The sequence below is a fragment of the Amblyomma americanum genome, chromosome 2, assembly GCF_052857255.1.
Source record: "Amblyomma americanum isolate KBUSLIRL-KWMA chromosome 2, ASM5285725v1, whole genome shotgun sequence".
NCBI classification, from domain to species: Eukaryota; Metazoa; Arthropoda; class Arachnida; order Ixodida; family Ixodidae; genus Amblyomma; species Amblyomma americanum.
In genome coordinates this window covers 207,847,575-207,871,764 of record NC_135498.1, presented here as the reverse complement: position 1 = coordinate 207,871,764, position 24,190 = coordinate 207,847,575, and the positions used below count along the sequence as shown (strand labels likewise).

Here is a 24,190-nt window from a genome sequence, read left to right as displayed (position 1 = left end):
GTTTGCCCTCGCTGTGAAACTTCTTTTCGACGCTCTGCCGTCTGCATCCTGTACATCAGTATCGACCGCCGCCCCGAAGTTCCTTCGAAGGGTTCTTTCAACCGCCTGCCTCATCACCGTTGTTTCCTCATCGCCTACACTAATCATTGCCAGTGGACGTTATCTTGGACCATCAGAGGCCAGTGTCATCACCAAGAACATTATCTGAAAATTCTATCAGCAATATAAAGCCCGTGCTGCCATCACCACCGGTCTGTCGGCTCGGTAGCTGTGCATCAGCGCAGGCTACTAATGAGATAGTTTTCACAATGCAGGTGTTTGCCCTCGCTGTGAAACTTCTTTTCGACGCTCTGCCGTCTGCATCCTGTACATCAGTATCGACCGCCGCCCCGAAGTTCCTTGGAAGAGGCTTTTTTCAACCGCCTGCCTCATCACCGTTGCTTCCCCATCGCCTACACTCATCGTCGCCAGAGGACGTTATCTTGGACCATCAGAGGCCAGTGTCATCACCAAGAACATAATCAGAAAATTCTATCAGCAATATAAATCCCTTGCTGCCACCGCGACCGGTCTGTGGGCTCGGTAGCTGTGCATCAGCGCAGGCTACTAATCAGAGAGTTTTCACAATGCAGGTGTTTGCCCTCGCTGTGAAACTTCTTTTCGACGCTCTGCCGTCTGCCTCCTGTACATCAGTATCGACCGCCGCCCCGAGGTTCCTTGGAAGAGGTTTTTTTCAACCGCCTGCCTCATCACCATTGTTTCCTCATCGCCTACACTCATCGTCGCCAGAGGACGTCATCTTGGACCATCAGAGGCAAGTGTCATCAAAAAGAACATCATCTGAAAATTCTATCAGATACAAAGCCCGTGCTGCAATCGCCACCGGTCTGTGGGCTCAGTAGCTGTGCATCAGCGCAGGCTACTAATCAGATAGTTTTCACAATGCAGGTGTTTGCCCTCCCTGTGAAACTTTTCGACGCTCTGCCGTCTGCCTCCTGGTCATCAGTATCTACCGCCGCCCCGAAGTTCCTTGGAAGAGGCTTTTTTCAACCGCCTGCCTCATCACCGTTGCTTCCCCATCGCCTACACTCATCGTCGCCAGAGGACGTTATCTTGGACCATCAGGGGCCAGTGTCATCACCAAGAACATAATCAGAAAATTCTATCAGCAATATAAAGCCCTTGCTGCCACCGCGACCGGTCTGTGGGCTCGGTAGCTGTGCATCAGCGCAGGCTACTAATCAGAGTTTTCACAATGCAGGTGTTTGCCCTCGCTGTGAAACTTCTTTTCGACGCTCTGCCGTCTGCCTCCTGTACATCAGTATCGACCGCCGCCCCGAGGTTCCTTGGAAGAGGTTTTTTTCAACCGCCTGCCTCATCACCATTGTTTCCTCATCGCCTACACTCATCGTCGCCAGAAAACGTCATCTTGGACCATCAGAGGCAAGTGCCATCACCAAGAACATCATCTGAAAATTCTATCAGCAATATAAAGCCCGTGCTGCCATCGCCACCGGTCTGTGGGCTCGATAGCTGTGCATCAGCGCAGGCTACTAATGAGATAGTTTTAACAATGCAGGTGTTTGCCCTCGCTGTGAAACTTCTTTTCGACGCTCTGCCGTCTGCCTCCTGTACATCAGTATCGACCGCCGCCCCGAAGTTCCTTGGAAGAGGCTTTTTTCAACCGCCTGCCTCATCACCGTTGCTTCCCCATCGCCTACACTCATCGTCGCCAGAGGACGTTATCTTGGACCATCAGAGGCCAGTGTCATCACCAAGAACAAAATCAGAAAATTCTATCAGCAATATAAACCCCCTGCTGCAACCGCGACCGGTCTCTGGGGTCGGTAGCTGTGCATCAGCGCAGGCTACTAATCCGTTACTTTTCACAATGCAGGTGTTTGCCTCGCTGAGAAACTTCTTTTAGACGCTCCGCCGTCTGCCTCCTGTGCATCAATTTCGACCGCCGCCTCGACGTTTCTTGGAAGAGGCCTTTTTCAACCGCCTGCCTGATCACCGTTGCTTCCTCATCGCCAACACTCATCGTCGCCAGAAGACGTCATATTGGACCATCAGAGGCCAGTGTCATCACCAAGAACATCATCTGAAAATTCTATCAGCAATATAAAGCCCGTGCTGCCATCGCCACCGGTCTGTGGGCTCGATAGCTGTCCATCAGCGCAGGCTACTAATCAGATAGTTTTCACAATGCAGGTGTTTGCCCTCGCTGTGAAACTTCTTTTCGATGCTCTGCCGCCTGCCTCCTGTGCATCAGTATCGACCGCCGCCCCGAAGTTCCATGGTAGAGGCTTTTTTCAACCGCCTGTCTCATCACCGTTGCTTCCTCATCACCTACACTCATCGTCGCCAGAGGACGTCATCTTGGACCATCAGAGGCCAGTGTCATCCCCAAGAACATCATCTGAAAATTCTATCAGCAATATAAAGCCCGTGCTGCCATCACCACCGTTCTGTCGGCTCGGTAGCTGTGCATCAGCGCAGGCTACTAATGAGATAGTTTTCACAATGCAGGTGTTTGCCCTCGCTGTGAAACTTCTTTTCGACGCTCTGCCGTCTGCCTCCTGTACATCTATATCGACCGCCGCCCCGATGTTCCTTGGAAGAGGCTTTTTTCAACCGCCTGCCTCATCACCGTTGCTTCCCCATCGCCTACACTAATCGTCGCCAGAGGACGTTATCTTGGACCATCAGAGGCCAGTGTCATCACCAAGAACATAATCAGAAAATTCTATCAGCAATATAAACCCCGTGCTGCCACCGCGACCGGTCTCTGGGGTCGGTAGCTGTGCATCAGCGCAGGCTACTAATCAGAGTTTTCACAATGCAGGTGTTTGCCCTCGCTGTGAAACTTCTTTTCGACGCTCTGCCGTCTGCCTCCTGTACATCAGTATCGACCGCCGCCCCGAGGTTCCTTGGAAGAGGTTTTTTCAACCGCCTGCCTCATCACCATTGTTTCCTCATCGCCTACACTCATCGTCGCCAGAAAACGTCATCTTGGACCATCAGAGGCAAGTGTCATCACCAAGAACATCATCTGAAAATTCTATCAGCAATATAAAGCCCGTGCTGCCATCGCCGCCGGTCTGTGGGCTCGATAGCTGTGCATCAGCGCAGGCTACTAATGAGATAGTTTTCACAATGCAGGTGTTTGCCCTCGCTGTAAAACTTCTTTTCGACGCTCTGCCGTCTGCCTCCTGTACATCAGTATCGACCGCCGCCCCGAAGTTCCTTGGAAGAGGCTTTTTTCAACCGCCTGCCTCATCACCGTTGCTTCCCCATCGCCTACACTCATCGTCGCCAGAGGACGTTATCTTGGACCATCAGAGGCCAGTGTCATCACCAAGAACATAATCAGAAAATTCAATCAGCAATATAAACCCCCTGCTGCAACCGCGACCGGTCTCTGGGGTCGGTAGCTGTGCATCAGCGCAGGCTACTAATCCGCTACTTTTCACAATGCAGGTGTTTGCCTCGCTGTGAAACTTCTTTTAGACGCTCCGCCGTCTGCCTCCTGTGCATCAATTTCGACCGCCGCCTCGAAGTTTCTTGGAAGAGGCCTTTTTCAACCGCCTGCCTGATCACCGTTGCTTCCTCATCGCCAACACTCATCGTCGCCAGAAGACGTCATCTTGGACCATCAGAGGCCAGTGTCATCACCAAGAACATAATCTGAAAATTCTATCAGCAATATAAAGCCTGTGCTGCCATCGCCACCGGTTTGTGGGCTCGGTAGCTGTGCATCAGCGCAGGCTACTAATCAGATAGTTTTCACAATGCAGGTGTTTGCACTCGCTGTGAAACTTCTTTTCGACGCTCAGCCGTCTGCCTCCTGTACATCAGTATCGACCGCCGCCCCGATGTTCCTTGGAAGAGGCTTTTTTCAACCGCCTGCCTCATCACCGTTGCTTCCCCATCGCCTACACTAATCGTCGCCAGAGGACGTTATCTTGGACCATCAGAGGCCAGTGTCATCACCAAGAACATAATCAGAAAATTCTATCAGCAATATAAACCCCGTGCTGCCACCGCGACCGGTCTCTGGGGTCGGTAGCTGTGCATCAGCGCAGGCTACTAATCAGAGTTTTCACAATGCAGGTGTTTGCCCTCGCTGTGAAACTTCTTTTCGACGCTCTGCCGTCTGCCTCCTGTACATCAGTATCGACCGCCGCCCCGAGGTTCCTTGGAAGAGGTTTTTTTCAACCGCCTGCCTCATCACCATTGTTTCCTCATCGCCTACACTAATCGTCGCCAGAAAACGTCATCTTGGACCATCAGAGGCAAGTGTCATCACCAAGAACATCATCTGAAAATTCTATCACCAATATAAAGCCCGTGCTGCCATCGCCACCGGTCTGTGGGCTCGATAGCTGTGCATCAGCGCAGGCTACTAATGAGATAGTTTTCACAATGCAGGTGTTTGCCCTCGCTGTAAAACTTCTTTTCGACGCTCTGCCGTCTGCCTCCTGTACATCAGTATCGACCGCCGCCCCGAAGTTCCTTGGAAGAGGCTTTTTTCAACCGCCTGCCTCATCACCGTTGCTTCCCCATCGCCTACACTCATCGCCGCCAGAGGACGTTATCTTGGACCATCAGAGGCCAGTGTCATCACCAAGAACATAATCAGAAAATTCTATCAGCAATATAAACCCCCTGCTGCAACCGCGACCGGTCTCTGGGGTCGGTAGCTGTGCATCAGCGCAGGCTACTAATCCGCTACTTTTCACAATGCAGGTGTTTGCCTCGCTGTGAAACTTCTTTTAGACGCTCCGCCGTCTGCCTCCTGTGCATCAATTTCGACCGCCGCCTCGAAGTTTCTTGGAAGAGGCCTATTTCAACCGCCTGCCTGATCACCGTTGCTTCCTCATCGCCAACACTCATCGTCGCCAGAAGACGTCATCTTGGACCATCAGAGGCCAGTGTCATCACCAAGAACATAATCTGAAAATTCTATCAGCAATATAAAGCCTGTGCTGCCATCGCCACCGGTTTGTGGGCTCGGTAGCTGTGCATCAGCGCAGGCTACTAATCAGATAGTTTTCACAATGCAGGTGTTTGCACTCGCTGTAAAACTTCTTTTCGACGCTCTGCCGTCTGCCTCCTGTACATCAGTATCGACCGCCGCCCCGAGGTTCCTTGGAAGAGGCATTTTTCAACAGCCTGCCTCATCACCGTTGCTGCCCCTTCGCCTACACTCATCGTCGCCAGAGGACGTTATCTTGGACCATCAGAGGCCAGTGTCATCACCAAGAACATAATCAGAAAATTCTATCAGCGATATAAAGCCCGTTCTGCCATCGCCACCGGTCTGTGGCTCGGTAGCTGTGCATCGGCGCAGGCTACTAATCAGATAGTTTTCACAATGCAGGTGTTTCCCTCGCTGTAAAACTTCTTTCGACGCTCTGCCGTCTGCCTCCTGTCTGTACATCAGTACCGACCGCCGCCCCGAAGTTCCTTGGTAGAGGCTTTTTTCAACCGCCTGCCTCATCACCGTTGCTTCCTCATCGCCTACACTCATCGTCGCCAGAAGACGTCATCTTGGGCCATCAGAGGCCAGTGTCATTCCCAAGAACATCATCTGAAAATTCTATCAGCAACATAAAGCCCGTGCTGCCATCGCCACCGGTATGTCGGATCGGTGGCTGTGCATCAGCGCAGGCTACAAATCAGATAGTTTTCACAACGTAGATGTTTGCCCTCGCTGTGAAACTTCTTTTCGATGCTCTGCCGTCTGCTTCCTGTGCATCGATTTCGACCGCCACCCCGAAGTTCCTTGGAAGAGGCCTTTTTGAACCGCCTGCCTGATCACCGTTCCTTCACCATCGCATGCACTCATCGTCGCCAGAGGACGTCATCTTGGACCATCAGAGGCCAGTGTCTTCACCAAGAATATCATCTGAAAATTCTATCATCCATATAAAGCCCGTGCTGTCATCGCCGCCTGTCAGTGGGCTCGGTAGCTGTGCATCATCGCAGGCTACTAATTTATTATTTCGAAGATACTGCCAGCCTTATTTGAGGCCTTAGGCAGGAGTGGGAAATAAGATAGAAACAAACATAACACAGCATAAAAAGCACTGCAGAACCATTTTAGCACAGTTTTCGCATAAAAAATAAAAAAAATGTAGGCACATGAATTCTAATTGTAGACCATCGCGGTGGTAGGGAAAATCACAACAAATAAGTAAAACAGGTTATACTTCATCTGTTTCCAATAAAAGATTTACATACCTATCTTCTTTAGCGCTCTGCAGAATGACTCGGCCGATCGACTTTCCGCTGTGTTTGGAGACAGCAAGATCCAATCTCGGACCGTTCGCGGGAAATATGAATTTTTGAAACCATCGGTTTTATTAGAATATTCCTTTAACTTTTTTGAGTGATGCGATCGCGTTGAGCGTCTAGTGACTGGTTCAATGCACTTATTCTTTTCTAATCCTAGTTTCTCATGGTACAGTAAATACATGATCTTCAACCTTTCCCGATAGCGTCTGATTCGTAGTGGGTCCAAGCCAGCCTGTTTAACAAGTATGCTTGGTGAAGTGCGCCAGCTATAGGAACAGAAAATAAATCTTACCGATTTTCTTTGTATCCTCTCCAACGTATTGATATTTTGCTGGGTCCATGGATCCCATACAATACAGCTATATTCAAGGATTGGTCTAACGTAGGATTTATACGCTAGAAGTTTTATTTCTTGTGTCGACTGTTGCAAACATCTGCTCAGATATCCCAGTTTCTGCATGGACTTTTTTGTGATGTAGGTCACGTGTTCATTTTATCTGCGGTCGGATGTTAGAATTACACATAAGTATTTGTAACTTAGTATAGAAGAGAGAACCTGTCCATTGATGCAGTATTTAAAGGGTAATGGTTGCCATTGTCTGGTGACTGTCATTGCTACTGTTTTTGTTGTATTTATCTTCATTTGCCATGTCAAGCACCATGTTTCGATAGCGGTAAGTGAAGAATTTAGTACGGCCTGGTCTCTTGGGCTGTTAATTTCATTATAAAGGATGCAGTTGTCTGCAAACAACTTGATTTTCACCAGTATATTCGTTACTATGTCGTTAATAAAGATAAGAAAAATAACGGGCCGAGAACAGATCCCTGTGGGATGACGGCACGAACAAGTGCCGGCCTTGGACACATTCCATCAATGAACACGCTTCGTTTCCTTGATGAAAGATATGCCTCTATCCATTGTAGCAGTGAGTCATTTTTTAATATCGGTTTTAATTTTAGAAGCAACTTTTGGTGACACACGCGGTGAAATGCATTTTCGAAATCTAAGAAAATCATGTCAACATGGCCTTCCTCCTTTACTTCTGCTACTTTCCACAATGCAGGTGTTTTTCCTCGCTGCGAAACTTCTTTTAGACGCTCTGCCGTATGCATCCTCTACATCAATTTCGACAGCCTCCCCAAAGATGCTTGGAAGAGGCTTTTTTCAACCGCCTGCCTCATCACCGTTGCTTCCTCGTCGTCTACGCTCATCGTCGCCAGAGGACGTCATCATGGACCATCAGAGACTAGTGTCATCACCAGGAACATCATCTGAACATTCTATCAGACACATAAAGCCCCTGCTGTCATCGCCACTGGTCTGTGGGCTCGATATCTGTGCATCAGCTACTTTTCACAATGCAGGTGTTTGCCCTCGCTGTAAAACTTCTTTTCGACGCTCTGCCGTCTGATTCCTGTTCATCGATTTCGACCACCGCCCCGAAGATCCTTGGAAGAGGCCTTTTTCAACCGCCTGCCTCACCACCGTTGCTTCGCCATCGCCTACACTCATTGTCGCCAGAGGACGTCATCTTGAACCATTAGAGGCTAGTGTCATCCCCAAGAACATCATCAGAAAAATCTATCAGCAATATAAAGCCCGTGCTGCCACCGCCACCAGTCTGTGGGCTCGGTAGCTGTGCATCAGCGCAGGCTACTAATCAGATAGTTTTCACAATGCAGGTGTTTGCTCTCCCTGTGAAACTTTTCGACGCTCTGCCGTCTGCCTCCTGGTCATCAGTATCTACCGCCGCCCCGAAGTTCCTTGGAAGAGGCTTTTTTCAACCGCCTGCCTCATCACCGTTGCTTCCTCATCGTCTACACTCATCGTCGCCAGAGGACATCATCTTGGACCATCAGAGGCCAGTGTCATCACCAAGAACATCATCTGAAAATTTATCAGCGATATAAAGCCCGTGCTGCCATCGCCACCGGTCTGTGGCTCGGTAGCTGTGCATCAGCGCATTCTACTAATCAGATAGGTTTCACAATGCAGGTGTTTGCCTCGCTGTAAAACTTCTTTTCGACGCTCTGCCGTCTGATTCCTGTTCATCGATTTCGACCACCGCCCCGAAGATCCTTGGAAGAGGCCTTTTTCAACCGCCTGCCTCACCACCGTTGCTTCGCCATCGCCTACACTCATTGTCGTCAGAGGACATCTTGAACCATCAGAGGCTAGTGTCATCCCCAAGAACATCATCTGAAAAATCTATCAGCAATATAAAGCCCGTGCTGCCACCGCCACCAGTCTGTGGGCTCGGTAGCTGTGCATCAGCGCAGGCTACTAATCAGATAGTTTTCACAATGCAGGTGTTTGCACTCCCTGTGAAACTTTTCGACGCTCTGCCGTCTGCCTCCTGGTCATCAGTATCTACCGCCGCCCCGAAGTTCCTTGGAAGAGGCTTTTTTCAACCGCCTGCCTCATCACCGTTGCTTCTCCATCGCCTACACTCATCTTCGCCAAAGGACATCATCTTGGACTATCAGAGGCAGTTTCATCACCAAGAACATAATCAGAAAATTCTATCATCAATATAAAACCCGTGCTGCCATCGCGACCGGTCTGTGGGCTCGGTAGCTGGGCATCAGCGCAGGCTACTAATCCGCTACTTTTCACAATGCAGGTGTTTGCCCTCACTGTGAAACTTCTTTTCGACGCTCCGCCGTCTGCCTCCTGTACATCGATTTCGACCGCCGCCCCGAAGTTCCATGGAAGAGGCCTTTTTCAACCGCCAGACTCATCACCGTTGCTTCCCCATCGCCTACACTCATCGTCGCCAGAGGACATCATCTTGGACCATCAGAGGCCAGTGTCATCAACAGGAACATCATCTGAAAATTCTATCAGCCTTATAAAGCCCCTGCTCTCATCGCCACCGGCCTGTGGGCTCGGTAGCTGAGCATAAGCGAACGCTACTAATCAGACACTTTTCACAATGCAGGTGTTTGCCCTCGCTGTGAAACTCCTTTTCGACGCTCTGCCGTCTGCCTCGTAGTGGCGCTGGCAGGAACGCTTTGGTTTATGTTTTTTTTTATGGCAGCTCCACCATACTTTTTGTACATCAGTATCGACTGCCGCCCCGAAGTTCCTTGGAAGAGGCTTTTTTCAACCGCCTGCCTCATCACCATTGCTTCCTCATCGTCTATGCTCATCGTCGCCAGAGGACGTCATCATGGACCATCAGAGACCAGTGTCATCACCAGGAACATCATCTGAACATTCTATCAGACACATAAAGCTCCTGCTGTCATCGCAGCCGGTCTGTGGGCTCGGTGTCTGTGCATCAGCTACTTTTCACAATGCAGGTGTTTGCCCTCGCTGTAAAACTTCTTTTCGACGCTCTGCCGTCTGATTCCTGTTCATCGATTTCGACCACCGCCCCGAAGATCCTTGGAAGAGGCCTTTTTCAACCGCCTGCCTCACCACCGTTGCTTCGCCATCGCCTACACTTATTGTCGTCAGAGGACATCTTGAACCATCAGAGGCTAGTGTCATCCCCAAGAACATCATCTGAAAAATCTATCAGCAATATAAAGCCCGTGCTGCCACCGCCACCAGTCTGTGGGCTCGGTAGCTGTGCATCAGCGCTGGCTACTAATCAGATAGTTTTCACAATGCAGGTGTTTGCACTCCCTGTGAAACTTTTCGACGCTCTGCCGTCTGCCTCCTGGTCATCAGTATCTACCGCCGCCCCGAAGTTCCTTGGAAGAGGCTTTTTTCAACCGCCTGCCTCATCACCGTTGCTTCTCCATCGCCTACACTCATCTTCGCCAAAGGACATCATCTTGGACTATCAGAGGCAGTTTCATCACCAAGAACATAATCAGAAAATTCTATCATCAATATAAAACCCGTGCTGCCATCGCGACCGGTCTGTGGGCTCGGTAGCTGGGCATCAGCGCAGGCTACTAATCCGCTACTTTTCACAATGCAGGTGTTTGCCCTCACTGTGAAACCTTTTCGACGCTCCGCCGTCTGCCTCCTGTACATCGAATTCGACCGCCGCCCCGAAGTTCCATGGAAGAGGCCTTTTTCAACCGCCAGACTCATCACCGTTGCTTCCCCATCGCCTACACTCATCGTCGCCAGAGGACATCATCTTGGACCATCAGAGGCCAGTGTCATCAACAGGAACATCATCTGAAAATTCTATCAGCCTTATAAAGCCCCTGCTCTCATCGCCACCGGCCTGTGGGCTCGGTAGCTGAGCATAAGCGAACGCTACTAATCAGACACTTTTCACAATGCAGGTGTTTGCCCTCGCTGTGAAACTTCTTTTCGACGCTCTGCCGTCTGCCTCGTAGTGGCGCTGGCAGGAACGTTTTGGTTTATGTTTTTTTTTATGGCAGCTCCACCATACTTTTTGTACATCAGTATCGACTGCCGCCCCGAAGTTCCTTGGAAGAGGCTTTTTTCAACCGCCTGCCTCATCACCGTTGCTTCCTCATCGTCTATGCTCATCGTCGCCAGAGGACGTCATCATGGACCATCAGAGACCAGTGTCATCACCAGGAATATCATCTGAACATTCTATCAGACACATAAAGCTCCTGCTGTCATCGCCGCCGGTCTGTGGGCTCGGTGTCTGTGCATCAGCTACTTTTCACAATGCAGGTGTTTGCCCTCGCTGTAAAACTTCTTTTCGACGCTCTGCCGTCTGATTCCTGTTCATCGATTTCGACCACCACCCGAAGATCCTTGGAAGACGCCTTTTTCAACCGCCTGCCTCACCACCGTTGCTTCGCCATCGCCTACACTCATTGTCGCCAGAGGACGTCATCTTGAACCATCAGAGGCTAGTGTCATCCCCAAGAACATCATCAGAAAAATCTATCAGCAATATAAAGCCCGTGCTGCCACCGCCACCAGTCTGTGGGCTCGGTAGCTGTGCATCAGCGCAGGCTACTAATCAGATAGTTTTCACAATGCAGGTGTTTGCCCTCCCTGTGAAACTTTTCGACGCTCTGCCGTCTGCCTCCTGGTCATCAGTATCTACCGCCGCCCCGAAGTTCCTTGGAAAGGCTTTTTTCAACCGCCTGCCTCATCACCGTTGCTTCCTCATCGTCTACACTCATCGTCGCCAGAGGACATCATCTTGGACCATCAGAGGCCAGTGTCATCACCAAGAACATCATCTGAAAATTTATCAGCGATATAACGCCCGTGCTGCCATCGCCACCGGTCTGTGGCTCGGTAGCTATGCATCAGCGCAGGCTACTAATCAGATAGTTTTCACAATGCAGGTGTTTGCCTCGCTGTAAAACTTCTTTCGACGCTCTGCCGTCTGCCTCCTGTACATCAGTATCGACCGCCGCCCCGAAGTTCCTTGTAGAGGCTTTTTTCAACCGCCTGCCTCACACCGTTGCTTCCTCATCGCCTACACTCATCGTCGCCAAAGGACGTCATCTTGGACCATCAGAGGCCAGTGTCATTCCCAAGAACATCATCTGAAAATTCTAACAGCAATATAAAGCCCGTGCTGCCATCGCCACCGGTATGTCGGCTCGGTACCCTATCGAAAAATCTCATATGGATGCATTTGTGTCTCGTATGAATTTATATGTGTCTAGTATGTGGTCATACGAGATGATAGGTGTCTAGTTGTGGTCATACGAGTTGATATGTGTCCAATATGTGTTTGGTATGGGCTGATATGTGTCCCTAGTATCCCTCATATGGGTTTATACGTGTCCTTCGTATCCCTCGTATGGGCTGATATGTGTCATTCGTATGCCTCGTATGGGCATATGTGTCCTTCGTATCCCTCGTTGGGCATATGTGTCCCTCGTATGCCTCTATGGGCTGATACGTGTCTATCGTATCAGTTGTTTGAGCCGAAATATGGATTTCGTATCACCCGAATGGGCCGATGTGTCTTTTGTATCACTCATTTGAGGCAAATGCAGCTCTCGTATTACTCATATGAGTGAACTCACTCATATGGGTGTCTCAGTGAGCTGATATTGTCACGAACCCGAAGACGACAAAGTTGGCAGTGGCGTGCACGGAGCGCTCGCGCTAGGCCCACCGCCATTAAATCATTCCATCGCCATCTGTTATGTAGTACTGTCTTCACCTGCTTGCCGTCGCGTAACATTTGGCGTGAGGTGCGGAGTTCATCCCCATCCTGGTCCTGGAGCTTCGGTGTCCTGCGTGTGCCGTGGTCGTCGGTCGTGTGTTGCTGCCCGCACCGCCCTGTTATGCCCCAGCCCGCCAGACCAGAACCGACCATGCCCCGGCCAGAAGACACGACAACTTGACGACGCCGCCGCTACTCGAACCTATGACCCCACCGACCCTAGAAGTCGCCAACATATTCGAACACAGCCCCTGCCCATGCCGTTCGGTGTGTTCATGGGCCTCGGCCGTCGGCTCAAGGTGACCTAGCTAGCTACGGCCCGGAAGCTTCTTGGACCAGCGCTCATCTGATCATCATCTGTTCATCTCTTTCATCGTGACGGCAAACCCTGCATCTTCTTCTCTTCTGTGTTCATCCGTCCTGTCACGCTAATCGCCACGCACTGCGTTTCGTCTTCACTGCCGGTCTTTCAGTTCGCGCGATCGGGACGATAGCTCGGCAGCCCCGGGTAGTGTCACGGACTCGAAGACGACAAAGTGGGCAGTGGCGCGGCACGGAGCTCTCGCGCTAGGCCCACTGCCATTAAATCATTCCATCGCCATCTGTTATGTAGTACTCTTCACCATGCTTGCCGTCACGTAACAATATATGTCTTTTATAAGGCTCGACGTATGAAATTAAATGGATAACATTTCATCTTGTCTTTCACGCGGTGCACTTGAGCTCATAATTGAAGAACACAGGTGATCAAATTAGATCCCTCTAACGTGGTGGGATGTTAAATCCCAAGTATAGTACCATTTTACGCTGTATCAGCTTAGCACATAAATGGACAAATATGGCATTCCAATACTGTCCTGTTTCAAAGCTACATCTCAGCTGAAGTGCACACATTCAAAAAAGTTTAGAACACCCTCAGGAAAAGTAAAATTAAGCCAAGGACACCATCTAAAACATAATAGATAATGAGGCCACAAAACATTGGTCCATGGGATAAATGACTCAAGTAGCTTCCAATAATAAGGAAGTGACTATACAGATGCAAAAATTTCCCCTACATATATCCCAAGCTTGAGAGGTGTGTTGAGTAATTTGCCTCCTTGTCTATAACATGCTAATTACTGAAAGTGAAAGATATTATTATAAACGAAGCTTCAGATGTCTTTTTTCACAGGTGTAATTCATTTTTTGATATCGTCCTCCACTTACACTGATGCCCTTGCATCATCGATGCATTATTCTTGTTTACATGCTCTCAGAGAAGAATGAGGCTGATGGCCCCAACTGGACACTAAAGATCTTCAAATGTTTCTTCAGCTACGGTATAGCCAGTAGCTACAAGGCACCAGGTCAGAACTATTGGTGGGTGATGCAGAACATCCCGAAACTGCAGCTTATTCAACACGGAGGTATTGCCACCTAACTTGTTGTCATGCCAAGCATTGTCACATTAAATGATGGATTTTTTTAGGACAAACTTTAAGAAAAAGTGCACGGTCCTTCAGCACCCTAAAGTTCATGAATGCCCACAATAACCGTCTGCTTAATGTGACAATCATCACAAATAAATTCATCCACATGTGCCACGAGCTCAGAAGCGAGATGCAGACAGTGGGCATCCACTGCACTCCTCGTCTTTCACACTCAACACAGCTGGATCTTGCATGTACATACAGTTTGTACCCACCTTCTGACTGGAAACATAACATACCCATTACCATAAATTGGACTCATTCGATGGTGGATAATGATAGGGAGAACACCTTCTGCCATCCAAAATTTGGTTTCGAAAAACTGTTATAACCGTACACTGATGTATACTAACACTTTCCTTGTGACTACTTCAATATCAGTGGTGCCATGTGCAAAATGAAAATATGAAAAGTGGGAACATCAAACTTTCTTTTCATTGTAACGTCTTTCCCTTTCACGAGGTGATAAATGTGTTACAGACCAAGAGGTAAAAAATATACTGATCTCCCCTCGTATAAACAGATTCCACCAATACCATCTGTTTAATGAAACAACCCTACATAATACACAAAAACACTACATATATACTATATCATGGAACAAGAGTAAGAGTTTTGTACACAGACCACACGAACAACACACCAGCAAGTGACATACAATATTAGTTACATTTCTCTATATTTACTATACTCAAATACAACTTAAGAATGAAGTGGCAGATGCCTCTCAAAGGACCAGGCATTATAATGAGCATGGAGGAGGAAGACACAACCAGCAGTGCATGAGAGTTTTGATGATGACGATGAGATGTGAGCCCGTTAACAGGCCAATGTGATCCATTAAGCGTCTGCGTATACAAGCCGAGCACATCGAGCACTGCCACAATGAGATTAGCAATAATGAGAATGACAATGTCTCTAATGAGCTATTGTAGACGCCATGGTAGAGGGCTCCAGATTAACTTCAACTGCATATGCGCTGGCAAAGCACCGCAAAGAGGCGTGTTTTCCACTTCACCTATATCAACGTGTGGCTGCTCTCGCCTGGATTTGACTCAGCTTCCTTGGGCATAGACCACAATGGAGTGAATAAATGTCCATCCAAACGACTGTGACGTGACAACTAAAGAACTGAATATGGACAGGTAATGACAGAAAGAAAAGTGGGCCATATATGCCCTCTTCACTGTGTGAACATGTCGCCCATCTGAAAAGAAACATAAAAATAAAAAGACATGAAGTGTCACCTGCTGAAGAAATAAACAGCCGAAACACTAGTACACCTTCATTCACAAAAATGGAGCTACCTGTCACAAGGCAACGGGTGTGGTAGGCATGCAGCAATCGAATTATATAGTGTGCGCCATCCTGATTGGCTCAGGTTGTCGTACCTTCCATGCAAACAACTTGCGAAGGGAATTATAGAGAAGAATTTGCCACTTCATTCTTGAGTTGTATTCAACTATAGTTTACACAACACACAAAAGAAAATACTGCTTCTCAAAGGAACACTAAGGACATGCCCACATAATTTCTGTTCTTTGTAAAAATATGTTGCATTGGCCCTTTCTAACCATTCTGTTATTCTGTTAACCATTCTATTTACTAAGGCCGCCTACCCGTGTGTGTTTTTTTTTCTTGCAGAAATGAAGGTTTTATTTGAGATATGTCAATAAAAGAATTCCAGAAAGTTCCTATAGTTAGACGAAAGCTATATATTCGGAAAAAAACAATCCGATATGCACTGCAAACTGCCTTCAAAAATCTTTCCTGACCGAATGCTTCGTCGGAGCGAACATCTCTCAGGACACCTCGGGCGTTTTAAACTTGTTTACCAATAGACATCGCCTTTGCGACCAATATCAGATATTCAATATGCAAGATATACCCACTCCAGCGGGCCGATCACGTATCTATAGGGCTGCTTACCCATGTGTTTTTTTTTCTTGCAGAAATGAAAGGTTTATTTGAGATATGTCAATAAAAGAATTCCAAAAAGTTCCTATAGTTCGACGAAAGCTATATATTCGGAAAAAAACAATCCGGTATACGCTGCGAACTGCCTTCAAAGATCTTGCCTGACCGAATGCTTCGTCGGATCGAACATCTCTCAGGACACCTCGGACGTTTCAAACTTGTTTACCAATAGACATCGGCTTTGCGACCAATATCAGATATACAATATGCAAGATATACCCACTCCAGCGTGCCGATCACGTATCTATAGGGCCGCTTACCCGTGTGTGTTTTTTTTTCTTGCAGAAATGAAGGGTTTATTTGAGATATGTCAATAAAAGAATTCCAAAAAGTTCCTATAGTTCAGCGAAAGCTATATATTCGGAAAAAAACAATCCGGTATACACTGCGAACTGCCTTCAAAGGTCTTTCCTGACCGAATGCTTCACTGGATCGAACATCTCTCAGAACACCTTGGATGTTTTAAACTTGTTTACCAATAGACATCGCTTTGCGACCAATATCAGATATAAAATAGGCGAGATATACCCACTCCAGTGGGCCGATCACGTACCTATAGGGCTGCCTACCCGAGTTCAGGTGGGGCTATACTCAAGAAGCAAGGAACAGGGGGGCGGAAATGGGGAAGGTCGCCTCCTCCCCCCCCCCCACATTTTTCAGGAGGGGTGTGCCCCCCCAGTCTCCATTTGCTTCTACTTGGATCAGATTTCTGAAAATTGAAACACATATTAGTTCTAACCTCTTAATTCAAAGCACAGTGGGGCTGCATGAGCTGCTTGGCTTAGTAGCCAGTTGTAAAACATTTGGTATATGAGTAACCTGAACCGGTCATGTCCCTACAGAATTCGATCGACTATATATCGACCTGACCGCGTACATGATCACGATTAGCAGAATTTAAACAAACTATGCACAGGCTTTTTTAGTGGAATTGATCACTCCTCGTGCGTACAGCTTCCCACCTATAAGCTCCCCATTTCAATTAATTTTATATTGCCATAGATCTTTGCTCCGTTTGTTCGTTCGCACTCACAACCTCCGGCACGCGGCTTTATCATTTTGTTTTGGAATGCGAGGTGCGACCAGACTTATGCCGTTGATCATGGCCACGTGCAAATGATTCCACATTTTTCCAGATTCTTGCTGCTTTTGGTTCTCTATCTCGAAGGTTCCTTGCCAGCTTTAAATTCAGCACGACCAAGAACTGCATGGCATTCAGGTCGATGACCGCCGAGCACGCATGATTAAGCCTATTGCAGCCGCCGAGTAATTCAGTTCTTATTGGGCGTGAGTCAGCCCCTTAAACAGTTAATTTTGGAAGCCTTTTCGTTGTCTTCCTGACAGCTGGAGTGTCGTCACCGCATCGTGATACTTTGCATCAAGCTTTGAACATTGAATATATATATATATATATATATATATATATATATATATATATATATATATATATATAATGTAAATGAGCATTAAAAAATAAATAAAATAAGCTCGAAGTCCTGCCCTCCCACTAAAAAAAAAAGAGTTCCGGAGTCCCTGGCTATTATTAATTGTCTCGAGCATAGCCCAAACCTTCACCCGCTGCCATCACGACCCGGACGCGACAGCGGTGTGCCAGAGAACACTGCGAAACTATAATTATAGAGGTCCTCGATCACCTCGATCGAAGCACCTCGATCGAGGGCGCGGTTGTGCTACCCAGTTCCGTGTTCTAGCGCACACTAGCAGTTTATTTTTGAGAGCCTCTTCCTCCTCGTACCTTGCACACTTCTGATTTCTTAACATAAATTCTTTCAGTGCATCAATTTACCTATTCAGCAATCTATATTTCCCCCTCTGCTGGTCCTAAGTCGCTGATTTCAGGTCAGTGGCAATATAGTACTTATGTTATCTACCTCGCACCGTGCCAGAAAATACTTTTTTGCAGCAATTACAGACTTTTCAAGCACTTGCTGCATTTAGGGGAGTTCTAAAAGAAGTGTTTATTTTATCGTAGATAACACAGAAGTTGCTGTTTACAGCGCAGAGAACAGGGAAGGGCCCAGCGTTATTTATGATCAAGAGCCGCGCAACAGGAGCTTTTATATTTCGAAACCGAAACTGAAAATGTTCTAGCGTCGTCTGACGGCTAGGCCCAGACTTTATAGGTGCTTCCTGTTTGTCGTAAGCCACACAAAACTTTCTGCTTAAAGCACTAAGTAAAAAGCGCAAAGCACAATCAAGCACCGCGCGCCACTATAGCTTCCAGCTTTGAAACCGAAACCGAAAGCGATTTGTCACATAGCGACTACTTTGTTTAATGCAGTGGCGATCAAAAATCGCAGAACAGTTCAAACATTTAGGCTACAGCGGTACCATAAAGCTCATACATGATAGAGCCCACAGAGTTACACTAAGCTACCCTATTCACACTCCATGGGCAGTCACAGGTGCAAGACCGATTTGAGGGGCTAGTTGGTTCTGCAGTTGGTTCTGCTTATGTTGGACCAACGCTCTGTGGCACAGCTTGACACGGAACTCATAACTATTTCCCCTTCAAAGTAGTATTTGTAACTTTTCAACTATAAGTATTTCATGGTGTGTAGAGCCCCGCGTCGTCTGCTACTACATGCGGTCAATCAGCAGTCAACTGGATGGCCGGATGCGCTGCACGAGGAGGATGCGACATGGAGCGGTATAGAGATCACGGTCGGAGACGCAAGTTCTGCCGCAGGAAACAAACAGACGAAATTGAACGAATAAAACGTATTTATTATTCTGGTTTGTAAAGAAGAGGTCATCATCATCATCGTATGCAGTGCACTGTGCGGTGCGCGTCGCCAAGCCAATCCAAGTCTGCGGTCGTTTGCGTCCAACGTTTGCGTCGTCACTCGTGTCGGTGTGTGTGGTTGTTACAGTTATTAGATTGTGTGTTTTGCAGCCACATGTGACACTTCCACTATGGGTTCGTCAGCTGCGGCGAGCTATGCGTACGTGAAATATTTCGACCGACGGCGGAAAAGCTATCGTACACGTCTCTATGCGGTCCTTGTTTCCTTTGCGCTACACCTATCCATGATGCCTCACCGACGGCGTTAGCGACCTGGCAAAAAAAAGGACGTCTACTGGCGCGGCGGAAAAGATGAGAAGGCATTCTATTCCGCCCAAGTAATGGAGCTTGGAGGTGAGTTTTGCAGTTACTTCGCTACTTGGTCAGATTTCAGAAGTGCCAAACGTGTGATGCGTGTACAGTCAAGCCTAACGCTTTTAGCAAAGCTTGGTGGCGTTTTACATAAAGTCGATGCACATCCTTTTTTACTGTTGCGAGCACTTGCAGAACGCTTACGATACCACTTCCTCTGTGCTTGCGATCCGAGCCCACAGCAGCCCAGCGCATGCTTCCCAAAGAAGGGAAAAACTGCGTGGTCGCGTTGTAGCAGGTCTCGACGTAAGCGTCACTCTGAGCGAAATAATATATCGTGATTTTTTTCATGAATTCAAGTAATTGCATGAGGCAGGGGGAAATCGGCTGTGTTCAGATCTGCTAATTTTTCGCATCATATGATTTTTGGAAAGCAATGAACGCGACACACTAACTGATCCGTTTCCGTAGCTTGCCCTGTGTTTGCTGTCGCTTTCATTATTCTATCTCTCATTTCTTGTGTTCCAGTAACAAAAGCGGAGCTTATCCAGAGGGTGTCCAAGAGAAAAATCACTGCAATGGACCTTGAAAAGTCTGAGCCAGCAACAACAGTTGCACAGATACATGTATGTACTGGGCGAAGTTTTACTGCGGATGCCTCTGCTACTGCCACTCGCACGCTTACCAGTCGCAATATGTACATTACATAGCAGCATACTTCAGAGCCAGGCAGGCGTCTCTGTTTCTGTGTGTCTAAAATATTTATGGTTGCGGGAAGCAGCCAGGCTCCCGTCAGCAACAGAGAGCTTTGTAGCAGATCTTTGAATTGTAGTATAGATATATTGCTTAAATGCTACCATTGTAAAAGATTGCGTAGGACACTAGAGAACCGCATGTGGAATGGAAGCATCGTTCTGTTTTTTGTTCTCTCATATATTGTGTGCTTCATGTGAGGTCAAAGTTTCATTTTTCGTATTGCCTCCTCGCATTGTTGTCTAAAATATTTATTGTTTGGGGGAGCAGCCAGGCTGCCTTCAACAACAGAGAGCTTTGTATCGAGCCCACCGATACGGCGTTGCGGGACAGCGCACTTCTCTCCTTGCAGCACGTTGTCTTAGCTTCGGCTTGCAACTCGGTGGCCTGTTTTTTCAGTGCCATGATACTGGTAAAATATATGTATTGCTGGAAATTTATAAGCCCTGCTATTCTTCGGTTATGCGGCATAGCAAAGCGGATCGGGCCACGTGAGACACGGATAGGGCCTCTGATAATTATTATTCACGAGGGGTGATAATTATTATTCACGTGTCTATCGAAAACACCGGTGCTACGCTGTGGGTTACAATTGCGGTGGGCTCTCTTCGGTCGGGGCGGCTCTTGTCAAGACACGATTAATTACTGGAAGGCACCGTTCCCCTCTTCCCGTCATCTGTTCATCGTCGGTCGCTTCTTGCAGGGAACCAGTCAAAGGGGGAAGGTCATTTGAATTGAGCCGAGCGTGGGAAGAACAGGCTCCTTCCCAGCTAGTCATCCTTTCATTTTGTGCAGTCGTCGGCCACCTGATGACGCTGTCGAAATTGCCGCTGCTGTTGCTGCGCCACCGTGGTCATCCCTGTCGATGGGATCTGCACCTTAATCCTCTTCGGCTGGTGTGCATTCCGTTCATAATAGGCCCAACGCGGACGCCAACAAAAGCTCCCCATTTGACTTTCAAACAAAAGGGGTGCTGTCTACTCTTGTAAACGGAAGGGCAGCCACACAGAACAAGCAGGGATGGAGGACTAAAGCTAGTGGTCCAAGCGGAAGGGAGAAAAACCTCTGAGAGGGAATGGAAGGAGAGGAGCATGGAAAAGTAGCTAGTTTGCCATATATGTAACTCCAATATAATGTCTTTTATTAAAGATTGTTTGCGGTTGTGTGTTCCGGGGACGGTGCCTCATAACAACCTTGGTAGATGACTTTTTCAGCCAGAGGGTGGTCGGGGCACTTTAAGTAGTGGCTGCCGGCTGGCGTGCATGTGTGCTCTGCCAAATTTGTTGTTCAAAATTTTTATTCTCTACGGAGGTCATTTTCATTTCACAGCTGAAGATGAAGCATAACCTTGCGTGTGCCGATTCGGTTGTTGCCATAGAGCTTGGTGCTCGGGTCTTCTGCCACAAGTGCTTAAAATACCTGAGAAATACCGTATGCATACTTCACCTTGCATTTGACTCATCAAAAAGAAAAATTTCCCAGTGTGGATCATCATGCCTGCACACACAGTGCGGGGCCGACATGCAAGGCCAGATTGTAATGCCTTTCATTCTAGTGCTAGCTCTGCAGTAAAAGCGATAGCATACAGACACGACGTGCAGCTAAATTTGTACAGTGCACGCACTTCAGAAAAATATTCAACCAGCTGATATGCACGCTTGTCAAAATAATGCGTGCATTACTTGCTGGCAGCAATATTAACAGCTGGAGGGCGGCAGACTACAGTTCAGTGGAACATATCCTGATTGTTTTCTGCTCACAGCCCACAGGAATTAGTTCACAAACAGAAATTGCAACTACCACAGCAGAGTCAGTATAGGCAGGGTCGATCATTGGCGCCCAAGTAATTAGTGTGTGGTTAACAAATATGCAATAATCTGAGACTACAGCATGTTGTTTGAGCAGTGCATCCGCAGTTTTTCCCTCCTCCTCATCATCAGCCTCACTTCACCTACAGGGCAAAAGCCTCACCCATGTCTTTCCAATTAACACTGTCCAATTAGCCCTCCTATGTGGTGTCAAATGCAAGTCTTTAGAGTGCGACTGCCCGTCACATATGCTTTTGAGGATATCTCGAAGCTTACATGCAGACTTCACGACAGCACACAACGCACTGAAGGACATATACTTGCGTTGTTGCCGCCTATGTATGCATCTGAGTGCAAGAGTCCGCGGCTGCCCTGAATAACTAACGCCCTTTCTTTCGCTCCCAAGGATCAGATTTCTACCGTACGCATGAGAGCAATGAGACGCAACAGCAAGCAAAGCAGCAGAGGACACTCGCCTTCCGTGATCCATGGACGGCCTTGGCGCCATGATTGCCAGCAGGCTGGTTCTGGCGGCGACTAGTTCATGTGAGCATGATGCACCTTCCTGTCAGGAGTGAATTTTCTGGCAGCGAACAGGCTCTCCGAGCACGGCAATTTGAAAAAGCCCAATGATAATTTAAAGATTTAAAGATGTATAGACACCTTATTTTGGTGGCATGTTTTCTTCCCTACAATGATTCAGAAGACACTGCTATGAATGAATCATCATGTGGTGTTTGCCTGGGACCTATAAATAATTTATAATCGAATTTTTCTGCCATGCTGTCTCGGTTTCAACAGCCGAGTGAAGACTGTGACATCAGAGAGGTTATATGTAACGTGAAGCATGGAAAAAATGCGATATAATTGCTGCTTGATCGTTTTAATTCACTACAGTGTTGAAGCCAGCCTTCCTCAATAGTCGGAATGACAAATGTAGCAGCACCGATTATATTGCAGTTTTTCATGCCTCGTATGACCTATAAGCTCACTTTGACGTCATAGTCCCCATTCAGCTCTTGAAACTGAAACGGCGCGAGAAAGAAATTCGATTATAAATTATTTAGTAGTCATGGGAGAATCTTCATCATCAGCCTGATTACGCCCAATGCAGGGTGAAGGCCTCTCCCATGTCTCTCCAATTAACCATGTCTTGCCAGCGGCGCCCACCTTATGCCTGCAAACTTCTCAATTTCATACGCCCACCTAACCTTCTGCCGCCCACTGCTATGTTTTCTTTCTCTTGGAATCCCTTAGGGACCAACAGCTATCTTACCTTCGCATTACATTCCCCGCTCAAGCCAATTTCTTCCTCTTGATTTTGGCTACGATGTCATTAACCCGCGTGTGTTCCCTCAACCACTCTTCCTGCTTCCGGTCTCTTAAAGGAGTATAGACACCTAATTTTGGTGGCATGTTTTCTTTTCTTCAATGATGCAGAAGACGCTACTAGGCATGAATCACCGTGTGATGTTTGCCTACGACCGCTAAATAATTTATAATTGTTTTTTTCTGGCATGCTGTTTCAGTTTTGGAACAGCCGAACGATGGCTCTGACGTCAAAGAGGGCTTTTCCTTCACGTGAGCCATGGAAAAATGTCCATAGAATCGCTGCTTCATTGTTCTAATTTACTGCAGTGTTGAAATCAGCCTTCCTCAATTGCTGGAATGACAACAAATGTGCAAGCAGTGATTATATTGCTGTTTTTTCATGTCTCGTGACGTGTAAGCACACATTGACGTCACTGTCCTTGTTCAAGTGTTGAAGCCGAAACTGGACGAAAAATAAATGCTATTATAAATTATTAAGCGGTCGTAAGAGATTACTAGCTGCTACTCCATGTAAAATAATGCCTTATGCATCATTACAAGCAAGAAAGCACGCACCCAAACGGTAGGTGTTATACTGCTTTAACGTTAGGCCTATCATTTTTCTTTCCGTGGCTCACTGCGTTGTCCTCAGCTTAAGCTGAACCCTTTTTGTTAGCCTCCGCGTTTCTGCCCCATAGGTGGGTACTGGTAAGATGCAGCTGTTGTACACATTTCTCTTGAGGGATATTGGTAAACTGCCATTCATGACCTGAGAGACCCTGCCCTATGCGTTCCATCGCAATCTTATCCTTCTAGTTATTCCCTCATGATCCAGATCAGTTGTCATATTGATACCTGCCTTAAATAAACGTATTCCTTTACGTTTTCCCTTACCTCCCTACCAATTGTGAACTGCTGTTCTCTTGCTAGACTTGAGAATAGGAGAATGCCACAAGGTAATCCATGTATAATAATGCCTGATGCCTCATTAGAAAGCAAAAACACACACCCAAAAGATGGGTGTTTATACTCCTTTAAAGCTAGTTGGTGCATTACAGAATGTGAGTCACCAGTGTTACCAGTAAAACCCTTTAACATCATATTTTGATCTGTTGATTGAAATCAAGTTTTTTTGTGTTCTAGTTAATGGTATTTCATTATTTCTTTGCTCCTTATTTGGAAAAATTATTTCTCGGGACTTTGACCAGGCTCAAGAAGTGTAATGTGATAGTAAACAGAATATGTTTGAAAATCCTCTGAAGTTGCCGTTTAATTTACCTTGTACATTAGTCGTTTGTAGCAAATATGAACACTTTTCATACTTTGCAGTCTTCCACTAGCATGGATCCTGCTCGACCACAGAACCCG

General features: G+C 47.3%; 2 long non-coding RNA genes across 2 annotated transcripts in view; one reads left to right on the top strand and one right to left on the bottom strand.

Moving 5' to 3' along the window:
* The window catches only part of LOC144119436 (uncharacterized), a 621,994-nt gene that overhangs the window by 522,866 nt on the left and 74,938 nt on the right, over window positions 1–24,190 (bottom strand). The gene's annotated exons all lie outside the window — the stretch shown is intronic.
* LOC144119435 (uncharacterized) lies at window positions 18,912–24,190 on the top strand. The gene is made up of 4 exons (XR_013312366.1): window positions 18,912–18,992; window positions 19,479–19,576; window positions 21,918–22,057; window positions 24,152–24,190. It is a non-coding gene; the product is annotated as an uncharacterized LOC144119435 (long non-coding RNA).